At 30.7% G+C, this 26,854-nt stretch overlaps 1 protein-coding gene across 3 annotated transcripts in view; it reads right to left on the bottom strand.

Moving 5' to 3' along the window:
* Positions 1–26,854, bottom strand: part of LOC142324433 (A-type potassium channel modulatory protein KCNIP1) — a 445,118-nt gene that overhangs the window by 241,717 nt on the left and 176,547 nt on the right. Inside the window, exon 1 of one of the 3 annotated variants that reach the window (XM_075365263.1) lies at positions 20,637–20,795. The exons of the other annotated variants lie outside the window; for them this stretch is intronic. The gene's annotated coding sequence lies outside the window, so the exon portion shown is untranslated. Of the gene's footprint in view, positions 1–20,636; positions 20,796–26,854 lie in introns of those variants that run through there. 3 annotated transcript variants of the gene reach the window in all.

Here is a 26,854-nt window from a genome sequence, read left to right as displayed (position 1 = left end):
GAAATCATAAAATCGAAATTTTTCGTGATCACAATACTTGCTTTACTTCTTACAAGTAAAAAAAACGTCTCTTTTATACTATCGACATGGAGGATTTTTTTAAAAATTCCTTAATAATTAAAACATAGCGAGTTATTTTACCACAATTCATTGTAGATTAAAAATGCAATCTGGATAAATTACGCCGAGTTAATTATCTTTCATAATATAAATTTCCTTTAAAGCTTACATTCACATTCAAGTTTTCACGTATCTTAAAATTTCACAACACACAATGATAAATATCTTTAAAAGTATAACAGGCAACTAAATAATATTAGTGTAAAATATAATCAGTGATAACAGATTCAGTACCCAACCTTGTCCTGAGGACCAATTTCAACGATTCCGTAACTCCTCCTTAAAATCAGTTATAAATTCGTATCCTAAATTCCACAAGAAAGACTGGTACCAAAGATGGCTACTATTCTCAGTGGCTTGAAGATAAGATCAAACCTTTGGCTGGGTTAGCCGATAAGAGGTTTAAAGTTGTAGTCTCTGTTTTATGTTGCTAAAAGCAGAGGCAGACTGCACATTGAAATCTGGGGTGAGATCTGATCTACTAGTGTCATCTCTTATATTGCCCTGCGAACTCTGCTTTGAGCCTCCACAGACGATCCGTCTTATGTTGCAGGTGGATCAGAACCTTTTATTAGCTTACTCATTAGCGGAGTGATTCTGTCTCTCGAGGTCGATCAGCTGGAGGCGAGTTGTCTGAATCAAAGATAAATTGGCCGTGACCGCATCCTACGATAGGTTTCAGACCAGTTCTGTCTCTGGTAAAAAGTTTTCGGCAGAACTCCTGAAAGCTCTCTAGAAAATTTGATTTACGTCACTCTTGGTTGGAAGTGATAAGAGTGAGCTTAACTTTAATTTGTAAGTGGGAATTCGTCGAGTATCAACGATGAAACTTCCGCCTTTCATAGTTAACGTAGTGCCTGCTGTCACATATTAAATAAGAACGGGTAGTACATTCACCAAATTTTGATGATCGCATTCAACGTTAGACAATTGATTATGTTTATGCAGTTGGGACTAAGTAACCCAACAGGTTGGTCTAGTGGTGAACGCGTCTTCCCAAATCAGCTGATTTGGAAGTCGAGAGTTCCAGCGTTCAAGTCCTAGTAAAGTCACTTATTTATACACGGAATTGAATACTAGAACATGGATACCGGTGTTCTTTGGTGGTTGGGTTTCAATTAATCACACATCTCAGGAATGGTCGAACTGAGACTGTACAAGACTACACTTCATTTACACACATACATATCATCCTCATTCATCTCTGAAGTATTATCTGAAAGGTAATTACCAGAGGCTAAACAGGAAAAAGAAGAAGAAGTTGGGACTAAGTGATGTAGCCGAACGGATTAGGGCGACAGTTGTGACTAAGTGAAGAAAAATGCCTAATCTTTCTTACGAATTTAAGAGTATAAGATTACGATTATAAGATATAAGAGGCAAATTCAGAGTTACTTTTTCTAAGACAAATGATGTTTACAATGCATGCCTTATAATACACAAAGTAGTAGTAAGTAGTCCTAATAGGATTTAAATCACCTGAATTTTGGTAAGATTAGACTCTTAAAGTTGCAACAGAATAATCAGTTTAACAAAAAAAAGCGCTTCATTCCTTACTTTTTATAAAGAGCATGTAGTTCTTGAAGATAGGTATAATATTTCCAAAAGCGATTTGAATACTTTCTTCAGCCGCCATAAAATTTTCAGTTACATTTATCACATAGAAATTTTAATGAATTTGTAAGCAAATTAGCATTTTATTAATTGTAACTTATTATTTTTAAGCATAAATTGAAATGTAATTTCGAATATTAAAAAAAAAATAAGAATAGTATTTTAATTAAAATTATTATTAAATAAAATTTAATTATTTACGTAAACTTTTTGTACTCTTTATTATTAAGCATATTTTTTCCTGTATCTAATTTTTAAAATAGAACATATCAATATGAATATTGAATTCAGTCCTAAAACTGAATGATTGTACTCTACTCATTAACAGGAACTGGCCATGTAATAAACATCATAACTCTCATAGAAAGAAAATTTCACTGATATTTCTTTAGAATCAAATGCTTTACATTAGTCACAACTATCAGTATATCTTGAATAAATATTGTAAAGCAAGAAAAAATACGCATTTCTAACCTGAAAATGTTTATATGTACTGCCTCTAATTTCAATAGAGAAATAAATAAATTGTTATATGTATAAAGCATTTTTTTTTTCATTTATAGACATTACTAGTGGATATTTAATATTTTTAAACAGTTCAATGTATTATTTAAAGATTGAATCACTTTAAAATAAAATTATAAACTAACATTTTAAAATAGCTTTTTTGTAAACAATTTTTTTTTTTACTGCAATAAAATACACAAGGCAGAAAGAAAAGCAAAATCTAATAAGATGAAAAAATATTTGTAATCAACAAAACTTAAGAAGTTAAGAAACAAATCAGAGTCCAGAATAAATGACTAGTGGTCCAATGTTATTTATTAAAAAAAATTTAAATAAATAAACATCACAAAATAAATGAAACAAGATTCTAACAAAAATGATACGCAGTAAAATATTTAAAAAGAAAAATCTCTTTCGTAAATAATCGTTATGTAATAAATAAACATTACTTTTTTAACAGCTGATTAAACAAATATGTTTATTCTTATATTCTTATAACGTATCCTAATTATATATATATATATATATATATATATATATATATATATATTTATTATTGTTAGATTCAAATATTCGTTTTGTAACATTATTAAGATTCATATTATAATCATTTTACGTTTAAAATGCAAGTTAAGCCAAAGTTAATTACATGATTTTCGGTAAAAAAATTCCATTAAATAGTAAAGAAAAAAAAAAGCCAAATTATACCTGACTAGTACAATAATATATAGTCTTAACAAAGATGTTTGAAGAAACCTTACAATATTTATTTATGTATACCTGTGAGTAACAGCACAATGACATGATATCAACATTACTCTGCAAAGATGCCAAGGCATCTGCGCAGTCTGGCGTGTAATTATAAACGTACCGATTTGTGTAGTCTTGAACAGACACTCAGGCCGACCACTCCTGAGATGTGTGGTTAATTGAAACCCAACCACCAAAGAACACCGGTATCCACAGTCTGACATTCAAATCCATATAAAAGCAATTGCCTTAACAAGGGCTCGAACCTTGGAATGTGCTAGGATTAAATAAACAACTTTTGGTTAAATATATATATATATATATATAAGTAAAATAAGTTTAAAATATTTTTTCGGGTAAGTAGATAGAAAATAAACTGAAAAAGAAAATAATCCAATTTTTCTTTTTTTTATAAAAAGGTGGAAATCACCAATAGAATTCCGAAAAATGGAAGTTTTGTGTTATTCAACTTTTTTATCACTAAAAGTATAAGTCTTTTTTTTCTATTAACCTCCGGGACCACCGTTAGGTATTGCTTCAGAGGATGAGATGAAGATTTGTAGTATGTGTAAAAATGCCATGCCTGACCGGGATTCGAACTCGGCATTCGGAGGTCCCGGGTTCGAATCCCGGTCAGCATGGCATATTCACACACACTACAAATCATTCATTTCATTCACTGAAGCAATATCTAACGGTGGTCCTGAATGTTAAACATAAAAAAAAGCATAAGCAAACGTTTTAATCAGAATTTTTAGAATGATGTAACAAAGTTCAACTGTGTTATTGCCAGCTCGATTACTAGACTAATTGACTTTTGTATTTTATTTTTATTACATTTATCACTTTTTTTTTACTTTTCAACCACTATATATTTTTTTAATTTTTCATTCAAATAATTTTAAAAAAATCTACTTTATATTTTTCATTTCAAAGCTTTTTCATTTACATGAATTATTTGTGTTTGAGTAAAAGTATTACATTTATTATATTACAGTAATATAATATAATTGAGCCGATATCATACAATTACTGAGCCGATATAAATTCAAGAATATTGTGTATTATATTTCTTTTATCAATAAATCGACAGTATTGTATCGTTGTATAAAAATTCAACTAAATATAACTCAAACATTTGTCGGTCAGTGCCATATTGCATTTCATTTTATAAAAAAATAAAAAAAAAAAACAATTGCAACCACAAAGTTCACTAAAAATGAATTTACGATAGAGCGACAGCTGAAGTGTGACTGGTAATAATGGCAGAAAAAGTGTTATGTTTTTAGATATGCTGACTACTTACCAAAAATGTTTCTTTTAATTTTTTTTAATTTTCTATTCGTTTCTGTTGCAGTCACTTAAACATATTTTCTATTGCTCCCAGACAAATCTCCTAAACAAAAGCATATTTTTTTTTAAAATTCTCTAAGAAAGTTTAAAACATTTTCTTTTTAAATCTTTTTCACTCAGAACGACTTATTTAAATATTACAGTACCTGTAGTTGTAATACTTTTAAAAGTTATCTACAAATGAGATAAGAATTTATTCTATGTATTTTTTATAATAGACTTTTTTTTTAATGTATCCTCAGATAGTTAATCATGAAAAGCTTTTTCCCCAGGAGATTAGTTATACACTGTAAAGTATTTCAACATATATATGTTATAAAATGTCATCTATTTTCAATAAAACGAGCATAAACATTTTTTAAAAAAGAAATAGCGCCCTTTATAACCATTTTTTTTTCTTCTGGTTAGGGGAGTAATCCCATTTACGGACAAAGTATCGGGTTTGCTAACAGGTACCGCAGATGTTACGGCGTATGTAGCCAGCGCCCTACCGACTAAACCTCCACCTCACCAGCTCCCCTCCAGAGGCCGGAAACCGCAATTAAGCGTTTAAGTTCCAGGAGGTGCATTCGAGCTCAGTGGGTTCAGAGTCCCAGTGCATCATCACTGTCCCCCATCCATGCAAGCAAGAACGAACCCCAGTTCTGCAGAGGGCTGTCTGTCCTCCCTTCGCTCTCCAGTCCGGTAGCTAACACCTCACTTCTTCAGGTTTTCGCTGGTCTTCCCTGTTCTGCTGGACGGTCCGCAAGTTATTATCGGGGAGCCTCGCCTCCTCATTGAGTTGAATCAGCCTTTATAACAACTTAATTAAATAAAATTTACTCGACAGTTCTAAGGTTCAAGTCCTAGCAAAGGCAGTTACTTTTATACGGATTTGAATACTAGATTGTGGATACCGGTTTTCTTTGGTGGTTGGGATTCAATCAACCACTCACCTCAGGAACGGTCAACCTGAGACTATTAGCAAAAGACTACACTTCATTTACACTCATACATATCATTCTCATTCATCCTCTGAACTAATAGCTTACGGTGGTTCCGGAGGTTAAAACACAAAAAAAAAAAAAAGAAAAAGAACACAATTAAATAAAACTAGGTGCATCTTACGTATTTAAATTTCTCACAAAAAAGGATTTATTATTATTTGTTGGTTTATACTAATTCTTCTAGTCTTTTTTCTCTCGGTAAACAATTTTCATTATGAGTAACACTGTGTATGAGTAACATGTTATTATGAGAGCACAACAAAAAACTTTAAAAGATAGAATAGAATAGAATGTAATCTTTTAAACAAAAATAATCTTACTATATTAGAAATATCATAAGAACTTTTGCCAGGACTCTCACTGACGAAAGACTATCGAGGAAATAGTTCCACCACACCTTCACGTTCTTAAATTTTTACTTAAAATTTATAAAAAACTTTATCGATGGAAAAACAATGAAAATAATTTTATCGAAAACCAACGAAAGATAGTTTGGTATTACTTAACATAACACACATTAGTAGAAAACTGGCTTAGAGACAAACGCTAGGGGAAATAATATGGATTAAAAAGAGAAAATATTAAGTATCTAATGCATAGCCGCTGAGAGAGAGGAGATTAATTAATATGACGTCAGTAATAATCCTGTCAGAGTTTAGGAAAGACTACGGGTTCATCTGCAGTAATAATGGCTTGGCGACTAAGTATATATTTACAAGCACCTCTCCTCTAAATCCTGTTAAAGAAATATAACAGCAGCTAATTTGATGTAGAAAATTTCAGGAAAAATTGTTACTCATCCTTCGTTCTGTCTAACAGCAAGGAACAATACTGTAACATTTCATAAAAATCGAGTTGTATGTTTGACTATTATTGTTTTACACACGCACACGCACACACACACACACACACACACACACACACACACACACACACACACACACACACACACACACACACACACACACACACACACACACACACACACACACACACACACACACACACACACACACACAAATATATATATATATATATATATATATATGTATTACAAAAATATACAGAGAGATAGAGCGAGTAGGAGAGGGAAAGAAAAAGTGCCAGAAGTGAAATTAAAAAAATATATTGTGTCTATCGATCAACTGCAAATGGCTATTTAAAAAATAAAACCGAACAAAAATATTTTATATTAAATTGATAAGAATCGGAGAGAGCCTTTGTCTTTAAAGGCTCAATTGTTTAAAGTTTGTTATTATTTGAAACATCAGAAAAGGTAACGAAATATTTATTTTATGTTACAAAATATAGAATTACACTTACTTTAAAAAAAAAATCTGATGTCGACACCACGTGACTTCCTTGTACTTTTATTAAATAATATTCACACTTTTTTCTGCACTTCATTTAAACTTGTTTCATTTGAAGGTGAGGTAGGATCCTCCAATTCTTTAATAAAAGTGGACTGTTACACAATTGCTAAAATATTAGTTTTTAATAACATCAAATATTTACAAAAACTCTTTGTATCTTTTTTTATGATTAATTCAACAAACAAATATTAGGTTAGAGTAAAAGTCCCTTGATTATTCTATAAATAAATTATTTACCAAATAATCCAATAATAAAAACTGATTGTTCTACACTATACGTTCAAAATTAATATTTGTAACGTAACCTTGAAAATATTACGCACAAGTGCAAAGAAATTTCAACAATCGCTTTAAATTGAATACAATTCAAAAATGTATTTTATTATTCTGTCAAATAATTAAATAAAATGATTCTAAAAAATTAAATATACAACTTTTAAAAGATTTTGCTAAGAAAATCCAAAAATAATACAATTCTAAATTATAATTTTCAATTAATATTAATAATCAGATGTTTCACCAAATCTATTACTTTTATTTTATTTTATTTCTCTAATAATTTTTTTAATTATTTACAGTAAAAAGGTTTTTACAATCACGGGTTAATAATTATTAAATCAATATATTTAAATAAATAAAAAAATTATAAGAAAAACAATAGGAGATGAAGTCTGATTTGAACCGATGTGCCGTCCCGTTAAGATCCAAATATTACATTAATTAAAATTTTTATTTTACTTTCGATTGCAATCAAAAAGGAATGTGCACAACTATTGTTATAACAGTGCTAAATTCAAAATTTCAACATAATTTTAACATAAATTTCAGCTAATTGTTTGTGTGTTATACATACGCACATACATACATACGTACGTACAGACGTCTCGTCGAAACTAGTCAAACGGATTTAGGGATGGTCAAAATGGATATTTCCGTTGAAATATGAAAATCGAAATGTGTCGCGATCACAATATTTCCTTTACTTCGTACAAGGATATAATAAATAAAAAAATCATTTCTACCTTGTAATGTACGGAAATTTAGCACATTATAAATACATTTATAACAAACGATATTGTTGTTAGTAGTAATTTTTATAAGTTGATAATAAACAAAGGATGGTATATAGATAAAAAAAAATGATTATAACAATAATACAAATTATTACTATCTAATGATTTGGTTCTAACATGTCAAGGAGTAGCGAACTAAAACATATTGGCTATATTTACAGCTGTAATGTAATGTTAAGATACGTATTTCTAGAGCAAAATAATATAAATATAACTTAAAGTTGTGTGGTTAATAATCTATAGAAATATTCTGGTTTGTTTCCAGACAAACAAAACATTCGCCTTGATGTTACGTTATGATGCGAGACTTCATCGTTCAAAAATTTTACCACTTGACTGTAAAGTTGCTACGATCTGTTGGATATATATAAACTATCAAAATGTTCACAGAAGTTAAATATTAAACAAAATTAATGATTTTTTTTTTTAAATTCATCATCAATGATTTATTTTTCAAAACAATTTATTTTAAATTATTAATAATCAAAAAATTCAAAATATCTGTCAAACTGTTAACGATGGCTGAACTTAATCGGAATTCAGAAAAAGTAAAAGTTTATAATTTCTCAAGTATTAAATTTGAAATTATTTTCACAAACTATCCTTAAGACATTATTTATTTACTTGTACATTTATATAGTTTCTTATTAATAGAAAAAGAAACAAATTCTTCTCTAATTTGTTAAACTAATAGAAAAAATAGCAATCCACGGTAGAAATTAATTTTATACAGTTTTTGTAACCTACAGATGGAAAATATCTTTATATGTACGTATAATAGAATGATGACTAGGGTATCTCTGGGGGCGCATCACGCCAAAACTACTGGACAGATTTTTAAAAAAATTGTCAGATTTACACCTTAGAGACTTGATCATTATCTTCAATTAGAATTATCATGATATTCGTAATGGGGTTTAAGATATTAAAGATTAAAAAATAAAAATAAAAAATAGCTCTAGAGTTATGATGCCAGAAAATTAAAATTAAGCCTTTTACTTTATTGTAATTCTATACCATGTAAAAAAAATATAACGAACTAAAATGATCAACTTATTTCCTCAATGAATATTTTTGTAATACTGTGTCACCGTAAAGCTCTTCATGCAGGTATAAACGTCGAGGGGAGGTTATTCGTCGTTTGTGAATTGAGTACATTATGCTCACTCATGGATATCTCATGACGTAAACAGATGCACCCCTTTATGCTCGCTGCGACTGCCAAATAACAGTACACCACATCCATGTGGACTGTGTCTGTTATGCAGCATTGCGTCAGAAATTTAAATTAGAGAGTAACATCCGAAATATTTTAGTGAACAATGTTATCAACTGTCTTGCTATTTCTTAAGACTGTATTCTAATATATAGAATATATATTAGAATACATTTGTATTCTAATATTTGATTATTACAATAATATATTTCGTATATTTATGCCGTTTTGAGAATGTCAGATAGTAATTTTGTTGGTTTAAGTGGTTTTATTTCGCCTTTAGCAAAGGCATAGGCAATTTACATTTATATTATTTTGTATGAGGAATATTTTTCGTTATATTACTGTGCGTTTTAATTATTGATTTTATTACTTTATGTGACTGTTATTTAATTTTTAAGTTTAGCGTTGTTCAGGTTAATTGTTTTCTAAAGTCCAGGCGCTAATAACGAAATTCGCGGTATTTTTTTTCGTTTTACGCCCCTCACCTTTTCGAATTTTTTCACAAAAAAAATTACTTACTATAACATATTTTATAATAAATTATGTTAAAAACATTATAGAAAACACACTAACGTGCTTATTTTTACCGGTCATGTTATACATATTATTCAATGTTAGCGAGCGAAGTGAGCGTAGGTTAATTTCAAGTAAAAGAATAACGGATTGGAAAATGTAGCTGAAAGGTGTGTGTGTTGGTCATTTATTAAAAACCCAAACAAGGTAGATGGTCCAGGAATTACGGTAGAAATAGATGAGTCTTCATTTCAAAAATAAACTACAACAGATGTAGAATTCTTCCAAATCAGTGGGTATTTGGAGGCGTTTGCAGAGAAATTAATGTAATTTTCTTCTTTTTTCCTATTTAGCCTCCGGGAATTACCGTTCAGGTATTACTTCAGAGGATGAATGAGGATAATATGTATGAGTATAAATGAAGTATAGTCTTGAACAGTCTCAGTTCGACCATTCTTTAAATGGGTGGTTAATTGAAACCCAACCCCACCAAAGAACACCGGTATCCATGATCTTGTATTGAAATCCGTACGTATAAAAGTAACTGCCTTTACTAGGACTTGAACGCTGGAACTCTCGACTTCCAAATCAGCTGATTTGGGAAGACGCGTTCACCACTAGACCAACCCGGTGGGCTTATTAATGTAATCTAACCGTACTTACCCGACGCTCACTAACCTTGATTAATTAACAGAAATGTTTGATTATTTAAATAATAAATTCAGTAATTATTTCAATTATTTATTATTTAAATAATTAGAATATTACTGTTAATTAATCAAGGTTAGTGACGGAAGCGAGCGTAGGTTAGGTTAGATTATAATTATAAGCAATAATACTTATTTTTTTCATATGTAACATAATATAAAAAATGTATAAATATTTTTCTATTGAAAATGTGTAAAATGACTGGTATAAAATACCATGTTAGTGTGTATTCTCTAATGTATCACTATGCTATTTTTATTGAGTTATTGGGTTACTACGCTATTTCTCATGCTTTATTCATCAATTATTATAAAATATGCTATATTAAGTCATTTTTATGTGAAAAAATTCGAAAAAAGTGGGAGGTGTAAAACAAAAACGTACCCACTTCGCTGTGCCCAGCAAAAACTTAATATTTTAAATATTTTATTAGTATTATTATTTATATTAATAGAATTTGATAGATTAATAGATTTAATAGAATTTTATATTAAAAGAATTTGTATTAATATTTTTTTTTTTTTTTTTTTTTTTTTTGAGGTTTTTAGGGGCATCAACTACTTTGGTCATTTCAAAAAATTACTTTGGTCTCACTTCAAAAAATAAAAAATAAAAAAAGGCTTCAATATTTCACATTTTCATGTGTCAAAAAATGATCAAAATTTTACATTTTCTCATAACTTCTGATCAAACAAATTACTTTCTAGGCTTTCCTTTCGGCCATCCTTTCTTGCACCATTTTTCCATTCTGCGAACGACCTCAACTTCCGATGATAGTGTGTCTGAGGCCTCGGACATGGCATCGTCTTCTCTTTCTGATGCCAATGACGTTCGCCGGCTTACATCAGGTGATGAAAGCTTCATTGGTGCTGTTAACATCGTTGCTATTGAATCTAGACTAGCAAGCGATGCACTTTCCGCGGCTGATGAGCTGGATTCTATCTCATCCAGCTGAAATAGATGGTCTCGCTGAAGCTGTTCTTTGAGCTTTTGGAGGCCCCATTGTTACAGTTTGTATATCGTCTACGTGTGGTGCTTTCTCAATAACGACTTGCACCTCCATTTCGGTAGACTCGGATTTTCTTGTTACTATTCCCTTAAGTTTGTAACTACACGACTGAGTGATCTTTTCCTCTTTTCTAGACAAATCAAGATTTTTATTTACTACTTCAAGTGATGGTGTTATGATCGCAGGTTTAACTAGTTTTTTATGCTGCGCTGGTACATTTCTTTTATCGACGATGTCAATGCGGGATTGAGCCTTCTCATGTTTAGATGGTTCTGTGCGGTGAGTCGACTCTATCTTAGCGTCAATGATTTTTTCTATCATTGTTGCAAGGCTTGGTGCCATTGTATTAAGCAACTGCTCCACATTAATTTTGGATGAAGAAGGGGCAGCAGCTGCTTAAGCATAAGTGGTCGATTGTCGAGGTGTTCGTTGACTAACAATTTTCTTCGCTTCAGGATAACTAACCTTCTGAAGCGTTTTAATTTCCTGAATGGCCGTTTCAGATTTATAAACTGGGCAATTCCTGGATCGGCAGTTATGGTGCCCTTTACAATTAATAAAGATTGGAGGGTCTTTGCATGGTTCATCCTCATGTATCTTCATTCCACATATGCAGATTTCCTGCGTTTCACATCTAGCTGCAGTGTGCCCGAAACGTTGACACTTGAAACATCGCATAGGCTGCGGAATAAACGCACTTACACCAAGCCGATGTATACCAGCACGCACCTTTTCAGGAAGGGTAGGCCTGTTAAATGTTAATATATAAGAGGCTGAAGGAAGAACTTCGCCATTTCTTCTCATTGTTAGTTTGCGACACTGAATCACTCCTTGACTCGACATTTCCTGTACTATTTCCTCTTCTGTACAGTTTAGAAGATCACGGCAAACAACAACTCCTCTGGATGTATTAAGGGTGCTATGCGGTTGCACTGATACCGCAAATTCGCCGATCTTCTTCAATGCCTTGACTTTTTGACTTTGAATATCGTTGATAGTTTCAACGTGTAATCCGTTAAAGGTTTTACGAATTTCCTTAACAGGACCACCAGCACAATTAGTTATCTCTCTTGCGATCAAGAATGGACTAACTTTTTGAAAGTTGCCATTCTTCTTGGTAATAATTAAAAATCTTGGTTTGGGAGCAATGTTTCCAAACAAAGACTTTCTCAATTCCTTGCTGATTTTGTCAGCATCTCTCTTAATTTTGTCTGACTCCTTACTCTTTTTCCTCTTCGCTTGTGGCGAATCGGAGATTTCTAGACGAGGGTGTTTACGTGCACCCTCTAATATTTTATTATTATTATTATTATTATTATTATTATTATTATTATTATTATTATTATTATTATTATTATTATTATTATTAGCATATTTAACGACCTTTTATGGGTTTTGATTGTTTATTTTGACTGCTGATATTGGATTACTTAAAGATGAAAAACAATATTCCTTCAACAAAGATAAATAATCTTTCGTATTATTCAGTCTGCTAAAAGAATAACAGTATCTCAATCCTTTGAAACTACTGAACTCCGTCATTCTCGGTTAGTGGCTGACCGAGAACGCTACCCCCCGACTCTAACTTTAGCTTCGTCTACATTAGGATGGTATCAGAGCTTCTACGTTAAGTATGAGAGAAACGTTGGAAAAAGGAAATCTTTTCAAGCTTTAATTGTTATTTATCAGTATTATTCTCGCAACCATAAGGAAAAAGAACACAGCGAGGGTCCAGGGGGCTCCATCCCTCGGCTAGAGGGAAAACAGTCGGCTGACCAGCTAGTATAAAAATGAATAAAAAACATATTTTAACAATGTAGAGATTTTACAAAAGAAACATAAAATCTACTTACAACGTTTTCAGTTTGTTGTTTTAAATCTAGTTTTTCAGGTGCTACCTTTAATAAAAAATTATTTTTGACTAAAATAAAAGTATATGAAAAATGTTTCTACTCTGTCCTGTTTTAGATATAATACTCAGTTAATGTCTCCGAAAACCCATTAATATATTTTCTCAAGCAATTTTTATCAAAAATTTAAAGAAGGTGATATCAGTAACAAACACACAGTAAGTGATATAAATAATAAGCTATCACATAAAATTGTATGACTAGAATAAATATCCCTTATCTGAAATATAGAATTAAATAGAGAATACATAATGTTACACTACTATACACAAATCTTTTACAAATATCCTTAATTTTTTTAAACTTATGATACCTCAAATAATCGTCAAAAATATAAAATTCCGGTACAGAAGTCATTTTTAAGGCCGACAGAAACATGTTGGAGAGGAAAATCCAGTTTCCATTACCTTACATTTTTCTTTTTCTGTTTAACCTCCGGAACCACCGTAAAGTATTACTTACTTACGATGAATGAGGATTGTATGTATGAATGTAAATGAAGTATAGACTTGTACAGTCTTAGGTCGACTATTCCTGAGATGTGTGGTTAATTGAAACCCAACCACCAAAGGACACCGGTATCAATAATTTAGTTTCAAATCCAGATAAAAGTAACTGCCTTTACAGGATTGAACCTTAGAACTCTCAACTTTAAAATCAGCTGATTTGCGATGTCGAGTTCACCATTACACCAACCCGATGAGTAAATCATTACAATGCATTGCACTGAATTAACTGAAAAGTTTTTAAATATTACAATATTTAAAAACGTGAAATTTCTTATTATATTCTTTCCCTTATCGTTGAATTATATTTTCCTTACCATTTAATTACATTTATATTTCTATCTGAGTAATAATAAACTAATAATTATACACCGATAAATAATTCTTTTCTTGTTATTTTGTTTCCTCAAAAAAAAAAACATAAAATCAGTGGGATACAATCTTATTTATCAACTTTTAAATTAGATCTTTTTTTACGTCTTCTACTATGATCATACCTGATTCTTGTTTAGATTATACATGTAAATATTACTTTATTTTTTTGCTCAATCTTTCTTAAAATTTTTAACATGATTTTTGTGTTTTCTCTGTTTTAAAGATTATAGTTTTTAATAAAAGTTAAATTTCTGTAAAGGAAGAAATTTTTTTTATGGTCTGAAAAATCTATTAAATCGGTTTTTAATAGTTCCTATTTCATTTTATTATTCTATTACTTGAAATTTTATTTACTTATTTTTTTTATTTAAATAAGAGTAAAACATTTTCACGATAGTAGATTTTCAAATTACTGTGGCTTTTTTCTTTCCTCTATTTAAAAAATAAGATTTTTTTAAAATCAATACACTTCCTTTCATTGAGAACAAAAAAGTCCTTTCTTTATAAACATTCAAGTGGCTACATCAACCCTACCATCGCTTTTGTATATACAAGTCTTTTTACAATATGGTTCAAAAGCGAACAACAGTGACAATATCAGCAAATGGAAGGATAAATTATTATTTTCTTTTTTAAATAGAAAATCTGAAAATATACATCAATTTAGTAGCAGAAATCTCAAATGATATGTATTCCCTTCTTTTACATAGTGAGCATTTAACAAATACTTTTAGCATTCAATTAATAAATCCTTAATCTTAAAAACTTTCGGATTTAATTCTTTTAAACAAATTTACTTACTTTATGGATGAAAAAAAATCTTATATTGCATTTTAATCATTTTCTAAGTAGTCTTGCAGATTTCTTTTCTAAAAAGTACATTTATTAAAATATTATTTTTTATCTTTGAAATACGTTGTTTCTTTGAATGAATTTAAATGAAAAGAAAAACTAATAAAATACTTATGTCTAATTAGGAAAGTATTTCTAAATTATAAAGCTGTTAAAAAATAGAAAAAACTTCCTTGTACGCCTATTACATATACACATTTTTTAAAAATAAAAGTACATAAAATTTTATTTCATTAATAATTTCTGATATTTTTTCATATGTTTTTTTTTTATTGTTATTACTGAATATTATTTATCGTAATTTTTCTTTTTTACAATCAGAGGTTAATAATTATTAATAAATCAATATATATAAATTTAAAAAAAAGTTAAAAAAAAAGGGGATAAAGCCTGATTTGAACCGACTTGCCTTCCTCTTGTAAGATCCAAATATTTCATTAATTGAAGGTTTATTTGGCTATAACTCTGGAAACAATGAAAATAAGTACCACTTAGGATATATCGCTGAAAAGCTCTCAATGAGGGCTCATTACTGCAGTTAAGAAAAAGTCCAAAATCCACATTTTTTTCTAAAAATCATATGAAATAAATGTATCAATTTAAAACGAACAAGTCTTTAATATATTTGAAAAAATATCAAAATAGCACAAAAATATTACTTTTTTTTAACTGGAAAAGTTCCTTCTTTTAAAATATAAAAAAAATTCCCGGTCAATACTGTTGTTAAGAAAATTTAAAACAGCTTAGCATTGAGTAAATTAGATTATCCGTTCAGAATCGGATAATATTCAGTATCCGTTGAGAAACTATTTTTTTTTATATATTTGATCATTGAAGAATATTACTAAGCATTGCAGAGTATGATCTGAATCAATCTTATGGGTGGAGAGGGATATATCAAACCATATGCCCGTTTAACCGTAATTGCATCAATGCAATAATCTCTGTACCACCGGTTACTATTTTCCTTATTTCTTGATAGCAATAAACCCGATAATTTACCGTCAGTTATAGAAGAAAATTCAAGTTATCTTTTTTCAGTTACTTTTAACTGTGGGCTATGCCCATAGTATGAACATTTCACAGGATATGAACATTTCATGCTGTTCTTATCCTGGCATACCTAGTTGCTAATGGAAGTTCAATGTCGAATCGATCAGCGTACGACTAACCCTACTTCGGTGCAAACACCCGGATACATCCAATTTCCCAAGCAAGAAAGAACGCTCCAGATCCAGCCCCAATCCTAAGTCTAGTGATGTTATCCAGCCTAGAACCACCCATTACATGGCATAAGAGTCCTGCAATGTGTCCTCTTGAAGATCTGAGGCAGAGGTAACATTTTGCAAAATCATATAAGAAACGACTCAAAGAAAACAGAGATCACTTAGGATTTGGAAGTGAAACATTCCTCTTACTCATAGCGATACGAATCATTAATCAAAACTTCAGTCGGTAATACGCGTACGTTTTGAAATTATTTTAACGTCATTAAAGGCTAATATTGATCCGTGATACTAGACACTCTGGCCACTTTTGGATAATGGATCTACAGCCAGTCGAAGAATCGAGATGCGTCTCTCACCTGTTCCAGAGGTTAATCCTCTGCAGAGATCTGGGCTTTGAATTAGCTCACCTATAACTAACGTAGTTAGCGAACTGGTTAATGGATTAAGTGAACATAAAACAACATTTTTGTTAAAATTACAAAAAAGAAAATTATTAACTTACTTTAAACATTGTAAAACATAATATTTTTAAAATTCCGTCGTAAAAAAAAACTGAAAAACTATAACACATAATTAAGTTATTTAAATTATACTTTTAAAGCCCTAAGCAACTAAACACAAAGAAAATAATAAACCGATGAGAACTAGAATGGTAAGTGATAAATACATACGACTCAGCTTCAATGGGTTTAACGGCGCCATATGTTACGTTGCAAAACTATTTTTAGATTTGTTTGTGTGGTTTCTCGGACGAATTAATAATTAAATGTAGCCTAGTTGTATTGCCTACACCTCTTATTTTATTTATAACGAACTTTGATGTTATTCGTAAACGATAACAAAAAAAAAAAAAAACAAAATACAAACATACTGAACGTAATAAAAACACTATTTTTACTGAAACTGATTAATTAGTTTAAGTTTCACGTAAATATTTGTAAGTTAAACTAAATAAAAATAAAAAATAAGAAAAAAATAAAAATTATAAGTAGAGGTACATTAAAATCTAATTAATCCATTAGGACACAATTAGCTTAAAGTTAATTAAGGAAAACTTAAAACTGTACCCAACTTTACCCGGGGCTTGTTTATATTTCAGCCATCCTTACTGCTAGCACCACTTCCCCAGACTGTTATACAATTACAAAAAAACATAAAAATGTTTAAAATAGTTAGGAAGTTCTGAAAACAAATTATGCAATAAATTTACATATAGCTTATGGCGATTATTTTCTCTCTTTAATTAAAAAAAACAAAATTATTATTTTGATGAAGCTTAATTAAAAGCCTTCTCTGCTTGGGATTTTAAAACTATTTTACCCTAAAAATAACTATGCAAATTTCTACCTATCTAACTTAGATAAATGCTATAAAATTCGGCATAGTTTTTACTCAGAAGCTAGTAAAAATCCCCAAACTTTGAATCGACCCCTGAAGATTTATAATATCATTTCAACTTCAAATATATCTATAGTATTTTCTGATTGGATTCGCGTAAAAACATAAATAGAGAGATATAAAGTTTTTTATCTTATATTGCAGTTTAATGGGTTGGCTAAATGTATCTTTATGTGTACTGGAAGAAACTTTGTAAGCGAAATGTTAAGAAAATTATTTTTATTAAATTGAATTGTTTAAGAAATGAGGAAGATAATTTTAAAATCCAGTCTCCGAGTCAGAATGAATTCTCATTTTATTTGGTAAATGCCAAAACCGCATGTAGATATAATATCATAGTAAATCTCTAGCTGAGATTTTTTTAAAAATAAATTCTGGACCCGTTTTAAATCAAAACAGAAAAATACTTTACCATCTCTCTCAGTTCTAATGGGTTCAATGATTTTTTAAAAATAATTGAGGTTATTTAATATTTATATTGAGATCATATTAATTTTTTCTTTTTTTTTTAATCCTTAAAATCGGAAATTATTCAGCTTAAGGGAACGCAGAATTCTGTTTCTATGTCAGTACAAACTGCTTTTTGTTTGTTAAAGAACGAAAAATGCTGCTTTTTAAAATAATAAATCAGTTCAGAGCTTAATTTATAGGTTATTATTGGCTTTAAAAAAGTTTCAATATACACTTAGAGCGGGAGCGGTTTATATGAACAAAAATCTGTAGAAAACGAATGACAATAGGCACCAGCCAGAGTTGCTTATTCAGAGTAATGATGTGTACTTCATATTCATTTCCTGTAATAAATAAAGTTACCACTTGAAGGACTGAATATGAATTTTGGTGGGGTTACAAATTGACATGTAACCGTGGTGTAATTGGCTCGATAAAAAGGGAAACGGGACTCGCTTCACTCCTTACCATCTCTTGCTTGGGTAGGGTGCTTGTTATTCTGAGAATAGCTATGAAATCTTTGAGTGTTACTTGTGATTCGACTCACATCGTTTATATTCTTTACGGTCACGGTACTTAACATAACAAGTAGGTCATTTATAAATGGTAATGTTGATGTGAGTTCATTATGTTGCACAAATTCTCTCCGGCGATGGAGAATTTGGTAAATACTTACACCTATTTGGGAACCGAGAGAACCAAACTATATATACTTTTTCCTATTTTTTAGTCTCCGGTAACTACCGTTCAGATAATACTTCAGAGGATGAATGAAGATGATATGTATGAATGTATATGAAGTGTAGTTTTGTACAGTCTCAGTTTAACCATTCCTGAGATGTGTAGTTAATTGAAACCCAACCACCAAAGAACACCGGTATCTACAATATAGCATTCAAATCCGTGTAAAAATAACTGACTTTACTAGGACTTGAACGCTGGAACTCTCGACTTCCAAATCAGCTGATTTGGGAAGACGCGTTCACAATTAGACCAACCCGATGGGTTCAACTATACATACCGTGACCTGGTAGATTCACCTTACCATACATTTTATGAATGTGACAGATGGATCGGATGTAAAAAGAAAGCAGGTCTTGGATGGATAACGCCCAAAAACACTGTAAGCTATATGATACAAGGGGTGGTAGAATGGAATTTTATAGACGGTTTGGCCACGGAAATTCTTCAGAGGTAAGAAACAGAGTTTCGTGACATATTTGCTTTTTTGTTGCTTATAATTGCTTTTTTTTTGTTAAAAACGGGAAGAGAAAGACCGAGTCTCAGCTACTAGAGTGGGTCTGGAAACGGCATAGCCGGACTTGGTTTCCCTCCCTGGTAGCTTGAGGCAGGCAAGAGGCAAAACCTAATCCCGGTTACTGTGGTGGGGCCCGGGAACGGCATAGCCGGGCCCGCTTACCCCGCCTCATTGATTTGAGGCGAATAAAAGATCCCCTCCCCTTGGTTGAGTATTACTTGAATGCCGATCCGACCCAGGGAAGCTGGGAAAAAATAGAAAAAGTAGTCATTTAAAAAATATTCGCACCCATAATCACTTTTTTACCATGATTCCTTCTGAACTCTTGGTCCTGGGAAATTAAAATTTTATGTAACGGTTAGGTTTAACATCTGAAATACTGGCTAAGTAGTTTTTTTAAAACAGTCATTCCCTGAAGTGCAAAAGTACCGGTCAAAGTGGCTGGACTTTCTTATATCCCAAATAGCTAAAAGGCACACAAATTTTGATTTACAATTTGAACTGAAGGAATCTTTAATTGTTTTTACTATGAGTCAGAAGATCTACAACGACTAAAGATAACTTCTATAATTGACTTAATGCTTTTTCTTTCTTTCTTTCTTTTTCCTGTTTAGCCTCCGGTAACTACCGTTTAGATAATTCTTCAGAGGATGAATGAGGATGATATGTATGAGTGTAAATGAAGTGTAGTCTTGTACATTCTCAGTTCGACCGTACCTGAGATGTGTGGTTAATTGAAACCCAACCACCAAAGAACACCGGTATCCACGATCTAGTATTCAAATCCATGTAAAAATATCTGGCTTTACTAGGAGTTGAACGCTGTAACTCTCGACTTCCAAATCAGCTGATTTGGGAAGACGCGTTAACCACTAGACCAACCCGGTGGGTTAATTGACTTAATGCTGAAATCGGATATCTTAACTGTTAATACCATAAGAAATATTTTATGGGATCTAAACAAACATTCAAAATATTACCTAATAAATTCTAAATTCCAACCAACTAAATTCTCTTGGGGAATTTAAATATTGAATAAGATAAGATCTAAGCTACCATTAAGAAATATGTAAAAAAAACTCTACTTTCAACAGAAATTTGGTAGTATCGTTACTCTGCTGCTTAAAATCAATACAACCTCTTTCTATGATAGTTATAGAATTCAAGGAATAGCTTGAATTCTAACAGTCGAACAGTTCGAAGCTATTTTTATTTTTTATTTAAAATACCATTTTATTAAAAGAAAATACTACAGAAAGTCACAGTGATAAGTTAATAAACTATAAAAATAACAACTTAATAAAATATTTAATCAAAATATAGAATAATTTTCTTTAAAATAATTAAAACTCCTTATCATGCTATGATAACAATTTTATGATATAATATTCTTAGGATTTAAATTTTTTTATAAAGTACTTACGATAACTTACTTGAAAATATGGATTTATTAAAAAAATGTAAACTCATTGATAATTCAAATGCATGTTTACTGCAGTTTCTTCTCTTTCTTTAATAAACGTTTTTTTAAACAGCATACTGTAATTTCATTTCCATCATTAAAAATTATCAAATTAATTACGCATAAAGTGATTTACCTGAAACAGAAAAAGTCAAACTTTAAAATAAATTGACAAATTCAAATTTTTAATAGAATTAATTGTAAAAAAATTCAATATTACTTTATTTATTAAATCATACAGCTTATGTTACAATAACATACACTTTTATACGTGATTTTATTAATAAAAGAGCCTTTGGTTTATTTTTAATTATTAAAACCAGAATCTTTGAGTCGATGAAGGGATATTCTGCAATTTTAAGTGAAAATATTGTATATAAAAACTTTTTGTTAAAACCGTATTTTTGGGATATTAGATTACTTATCGGTCCGTTCAGTTTTTAAGTACCATATTTCAAAATTTTATAATTCTTATAAATATATAATAAGAAAATTAAGATAAAATAATAAATAGGATAAATAAATAATAGGAGAATAACACAATACAATAAGATTTTTCCTGAAAATTTTTTTTAAATATGTTACTTTCACTTAAAATTGCAGAATATACCTTCATCCACCCAAAGAGTCTGGGTAAGTAATAATAGCTCATTTTCTTGGATGTTTAACGTAGCCGGAAAGGTTAATCCTAAATACAAGATAACAAAAATGTAAAGAAAAGATTAAAAATGTATGAAAGAAGTTAATAAATAATAGAATACAAAAGAAATATATATTTATAACACAATATAAGGACAATGTAAGACGACCGATGGCCGATTGATGCACTAATTTCTAGTTAAGAGTCAGGTTGAAGTGTTTAAAATACAGTAGAATACTCGTGCAAATCCAAAGAATGCAACTTCCAGGAAAATGAGCCTGTTTCTTTAGATACTCTGAATAACTCACTTTACTGACTGGTACTACCTCAGGCTTCAAGGTTATTCTGTGTATGTGACGAATCACCCAGATGGGAGGGCCAATGGTGGAACCGCGATTCTGATTCGGAGTTCTCTGCGGCATCATCAACTTCTGGACCAGATTCAGGCAACCACGGTTGAAATTACAGACTGGTTGGGGACCTATTAGGCTGTCCGCTGTGCCCTCCGCGGCATACTGTAACTGATAAGTTGTTTACCAGTCAGGAAGTTGCTCTTTATTCTACAAGGGTTAACAATTTTTTGTATTGTTAAAACTTCTGAAGAAATGTGAACAGGGTAGGCTCTTGCTTCCAGGAGAAATCCTTAAGCTAATATTCGGATTGCATTGTTTACTTCGTACCAGTCCATCTATTTCCTTATCCTTGATTCCTTCTTCGGTATTTTACGTTTCGTATGGATAACACTGATAAAGACGGGATGTTTAGCGCTAATGTCTCTTTGGTTGATTTGGTTGGAATTAGTTGTTTAATAATCACATTATTGAAAAGTTAAGCTAATCATCGTTATTAAACATTAATTATGTTACATTTATTCCCATATAAATTGTAATGCCATGTTTTAGAACTCCCTCAAAAAATTAGAACGACGTTTAAGAAACAAAAATGATTATTAGATCATTTTCTGGTGATCATAAGTATGAATCGTGCACAGACATATGTGTAAAATTAAATATATTATTTTTGTATTTACATTTATGAGTGTGTATTCTTTGCTAAAAATAAAAAATAAAAATGGTCACTTGTTTTTAAAAGATAACAATATCCACCTTTATCAAACCAGATACCGTAACTGTTTCCGTGTAACTCAACGAAAATAAGTTAGCTTACGAAAAAAGGATCTAATTATGCATTCGTTACCATTTTTAATACATTACCGAAACAAGGGAAAAATCTTTAAATCAGTTTATTCAAAATATTCATAAAAGATTTTCTTTTATGGAAACAATATTACTTTGCCTATACATTATTAATTAAATTAAATTTTAAAAAATCTGCATCAGGTTAAACGTGTTCATAAATATGTGATCAAAATAATTTACAGTAGCGGTTTTTGAATTGTGAATTATTTCGTAATCATTTTTTCTGTTTGATGTATTTATCTTAAAATTATTTCACGTGTTTTTTTATGTTATTTTAGAAAGAATTCATTAGAAAGCTTCCTATTATAATGGGTACCATGATTCGACTGCCGGAAAATTTTGACATATTTTCGCGTTTCACATCCCCCAGATCCCAAAACCACCGTCACATCAAAAGTTTATATATATATATTTCACTTTCTTGTGGACATAATAATTGCCTAACTGCCTTAATTTTGCGCCATTCACTTTCAAATTGTTCCTTAAAAATAACTGGTTTCAAAATCTCGGTCAAGTTTATTAATGACCAAAATCGGACCATGGGAGTAGAAATGGGGGGGACTTTTTCTAAAAAAACAAAATATCGCTATAACTTTCTTATTAAATAAAATATTGAATTCGTTTAAAGTTTCTATTATTTTCTGGATAAGGGCCTAAAACTTATGTAGGTAAAGTTTCTTGATATCACCAATCATTAGCCCAAAGGGGTGGAAAAAATTGGGTTTCTAAGACAAAAAAAAAATCATACCTCCCTTAATAGGCTCAATATCGAATGGGTTTAAAGTGGTCGTTAGTCCTCTAACCATTACCTAAAACTATTGTCTGAAACAATGTTTGATACGACAAACCCTTACGGCAAAGGATGACCAAAATATTACTGGAATTGGAAGATGTTGGGGCTTGTCATATGCTGAACTTATGAAACTTTTTTTCACATGTAACCATTGTCGTATTGAGTAAATTTGAAGTTTTTCTTAACTTTAAGGTAGAACTCTTTTTTTTATCCTCTACTTAGCACCGATTAAATCTACCTCCGCCGTCCGGCGTGCTGAAAGGGATTTCTTTATGTTATAATTTGTTTTATATTTATAATTTATTTACTCATATATTCGAAATTATTATATATATGAAAATAAATGGTAGAGATTTCATTTGTTTAATTAATTATATTTTAAGTTACAAAAAATTATTAACTAAATTTAGTTTTTCCGATTTGGAGGGATTTACTAAATTTATATTATGTGATTAATAGTTCCAATGTAAACTACGTGTGCTTGTGAAATATTGTTTTTTTTTATACGCAGCGGTACATGTTGTATACTGATATTTACTACAATTTGAATTAGAATTAATTATTTAAAAGGCACCAAGTTTCTGAAAGTTACAATAATTAAATTTATTTTGCGATAGTCATGGAAACTGAAAGTGCGGAATAGGTTTCGTCAATAATAATAGGCAATAGTTGTAATTATTTACAAACAGTTGCGCAAACATTAATATAAATTACAATAAATAAACAAAATAATAAGCGGTTGATCAGTAGAGATAAAAAGTGGATAGTCTACGACGACAACAAAGTGCTAAATAATCGTAGTCGAAGATAGGAGAAGCTCCACAGTCCATGGCAAGTCCACATTGACGCCCAGGAAGGTTATACTGTGCGTTTGGTGAGAATGACGCGCAATATGTATCACACAAGCTGCTGCTGTCAGGCAGAACAATATTCTCAGACCGGTACTGTCGACAATTATCGCGATTAGAAATTCAAAAGAAATGGCCTTGTCTAGTCAACAGAATGGACGTCGTATACCACACTGATAATGCAAGACCGTATACATTTTTAATGACCCACAAGAAATTGAGAGAACTTGACTGGGAGGTTTTTTTATGCATCCACCATATAGCCCGAATCTGGCATCGTCAGACTATTATTTGTTTCGATCTCAACAGAACTTCCTGAATGATGTTAAGATAGTTTCAAAAAAAAGGCTTGTGGAAACCACGTTTCACAATTTTTTGACTAGAAACCGCAGAAGTTCTGTTAACGATGGGATTGTCGGAAAAATGGCAGAAGGTCACTGAAAAAAATTGTGCGTATGTGGTCTCACAATGTTATTTTCCAATAACAATTAATGTATTCTTAAATTTGGCCTCCAAACGCCCAATACGTTAAACAACCTGATATTTAACTTAATTAAATTACCAGTACGATAACAAGATGATAGTTAAACACAATTTTTTTTTTTGGAAGAAGTAATCATGATTTTATTGTGCTCACAGAATTTTTTTTAACACTGTGATTATTGTTTATGATGAATCGATTCAAACTGAAAGAATTACGAAACTATTTTCCTAATATTTAAATATCTTCTGTTTCTCATTAACAGTTTTCTTTTGTGACTAGCGCTGTTGTTGTTACTAGCGCTGTTGCTATTGTTACACAGGAATTTCCTCATAATACGATGCCGGGGGTTTTATTTTCAAACTAGAAAGAAATGTATTGATGTGTCAAAATTAAATTACATTTGAACAGTGTCTTCCAATCAGTTAATAACTTTTCTTTGCACATTTCTAGTTCGTTTATTTTATATTATAATGAAAGATTTTTAAAGATATGATTTGCTTTTCGTTTTGTATGTAATTACGTAAAGTTGTTATTCTTTATAGTCGTATATTCTGAATTACTTCATTAAAGAATATCAAGTTTCTACGAAGTGTTATCATATTAGTTGATTGTATCTTTGTTTGAACCAACACTCTTTGAATTAACACATTTACAATAAACGAATTGTAAGTAAATCAGAGTTCCAAAAAGAAATCATAAGTAAATTAAATGAAATCCATTTCGGCACTCCGGAAGGAGGAGGTAGATTTCACCGGTGATACGTAGGGAATAAAAAAGAATTCCACTTTAAAGTTAAGAAAAACATCACATTTACTCAATACGACAATGGTTGCATGTGTAAAAAAGTTTCACATGTTTTGTATACGACAAGCACATCTTTTTACAATTCCAGCAACGTTTTGGTCATCCTTTGTCGTAAGGGTTGTTCGTATCAAAACTTGTATCAGACAAAAATTTTAGGTAATGTTTACATGACTAACGACCACTTAAAACCGATTCGATACTGAGCCTATTAAGGGAGGTATGATTTTTTTATGTCTTCGAAACCCCATTTTTCACCCCTTGGGCCAATGGTTGGTGATATCTAAAAAAAAAAACTTTACTTACTTAAAAAACTTATTTACTTAAATAAGTTTTTGGTCCTTATATAAAAAAAAAAAAAAAAATAGTAAGAATTTAAAACAAATTCGATATTTTACTTAATAAGAAAGATATAGCGATATTTTGATTTTTCGAAAAAGCTCCCCCATTTCCACCACCGAGATCCAATTTTGCCCATTAACAAACTCAACTGACATTTTGGGGGTCGTATATTTTATGTATCAATTTGAACGTGATTGGCGCAAAACCACGGCATTTACGTGTCCACAAGAAAGTGAAATATATATATAAATGTATAAATAAACTTTTGAACTAACGGTGGTTGTGGGATCTGGGGGATGTGGAACACGAAGATATGTCGAAATTTTTCGGAAGTCGAATCATGGTATCCATTACAACAGGTAGTTTTCTTATGAAATCTACCTAATTACAATAAGCGCTTAATAAGGGGTTTCTAATGAATCCCCTCAATAAAACATACATATACAAAACAGAAGTATAAATGCACTTTCACAGATTTACTCCATACAAGTACAAAAGTCCGTAAAACTATAACAAAAAAAAAATCAATTACTAGGCTATTACAAGAAAAAGAAAAACAAGAACAGAACAGAAATGTAATTAGCTTATGAAAGGAAATTAAACTTTTCATCAAGGAATGGAAAAAATGCTCATCACTTAAGGGATGACGTCCCAACCCAAGAGTCACTCAGTCTAACCCAGGTCTAGCAAGTGAAGGCATTTAAGTCGCCGGACATCCTCACTGTTGTCTAGGAGATTTGGCGCTAGATAGTTCACATGGTTACCAAACCGTTGTTTGTAATATGAACCGAACATAAGTGCAATTTTCTGTAAATGTAATTTAAATTTTAATTCGACTGTACTACTTAGCTCATTAACTAGTAAAGTAGTATGGATTAAAATAAATATTTTAACTTAATTACTACAATATAGAACGTTATTTCTCAGATCAGAAATAAACTAATTACTTTATAAACTCTACAAGTTTATGTAATAATTTCAGATAATTTGACATTAATTTTTTACAAGTAATTTTATGGGAGAATATTGACAGATTTATATTCAAAACAATTAAAAAAAAAAAATTCTTCTGATGATCAATA

This window comes from Lycorma delicatula, chromosome 5 (assembly GCF_047948215.1).
Source record: "Lycorma delicatula isolate Av1 chromosome 5, ASM4794821v1, whole genome shotgun sequence".
Lineage (NCBI taxonomy): Eukaryota > Metazoa > Arthropoda > Insecta > Hemiptera > Fulgoridae > Lycorma > Lycorma delicatula.
The sequence above is the reverse complement of the archived record's forward strand: the minus strand, read 5'-3'. Positions and strand labels throughout refer to the sequence as shown.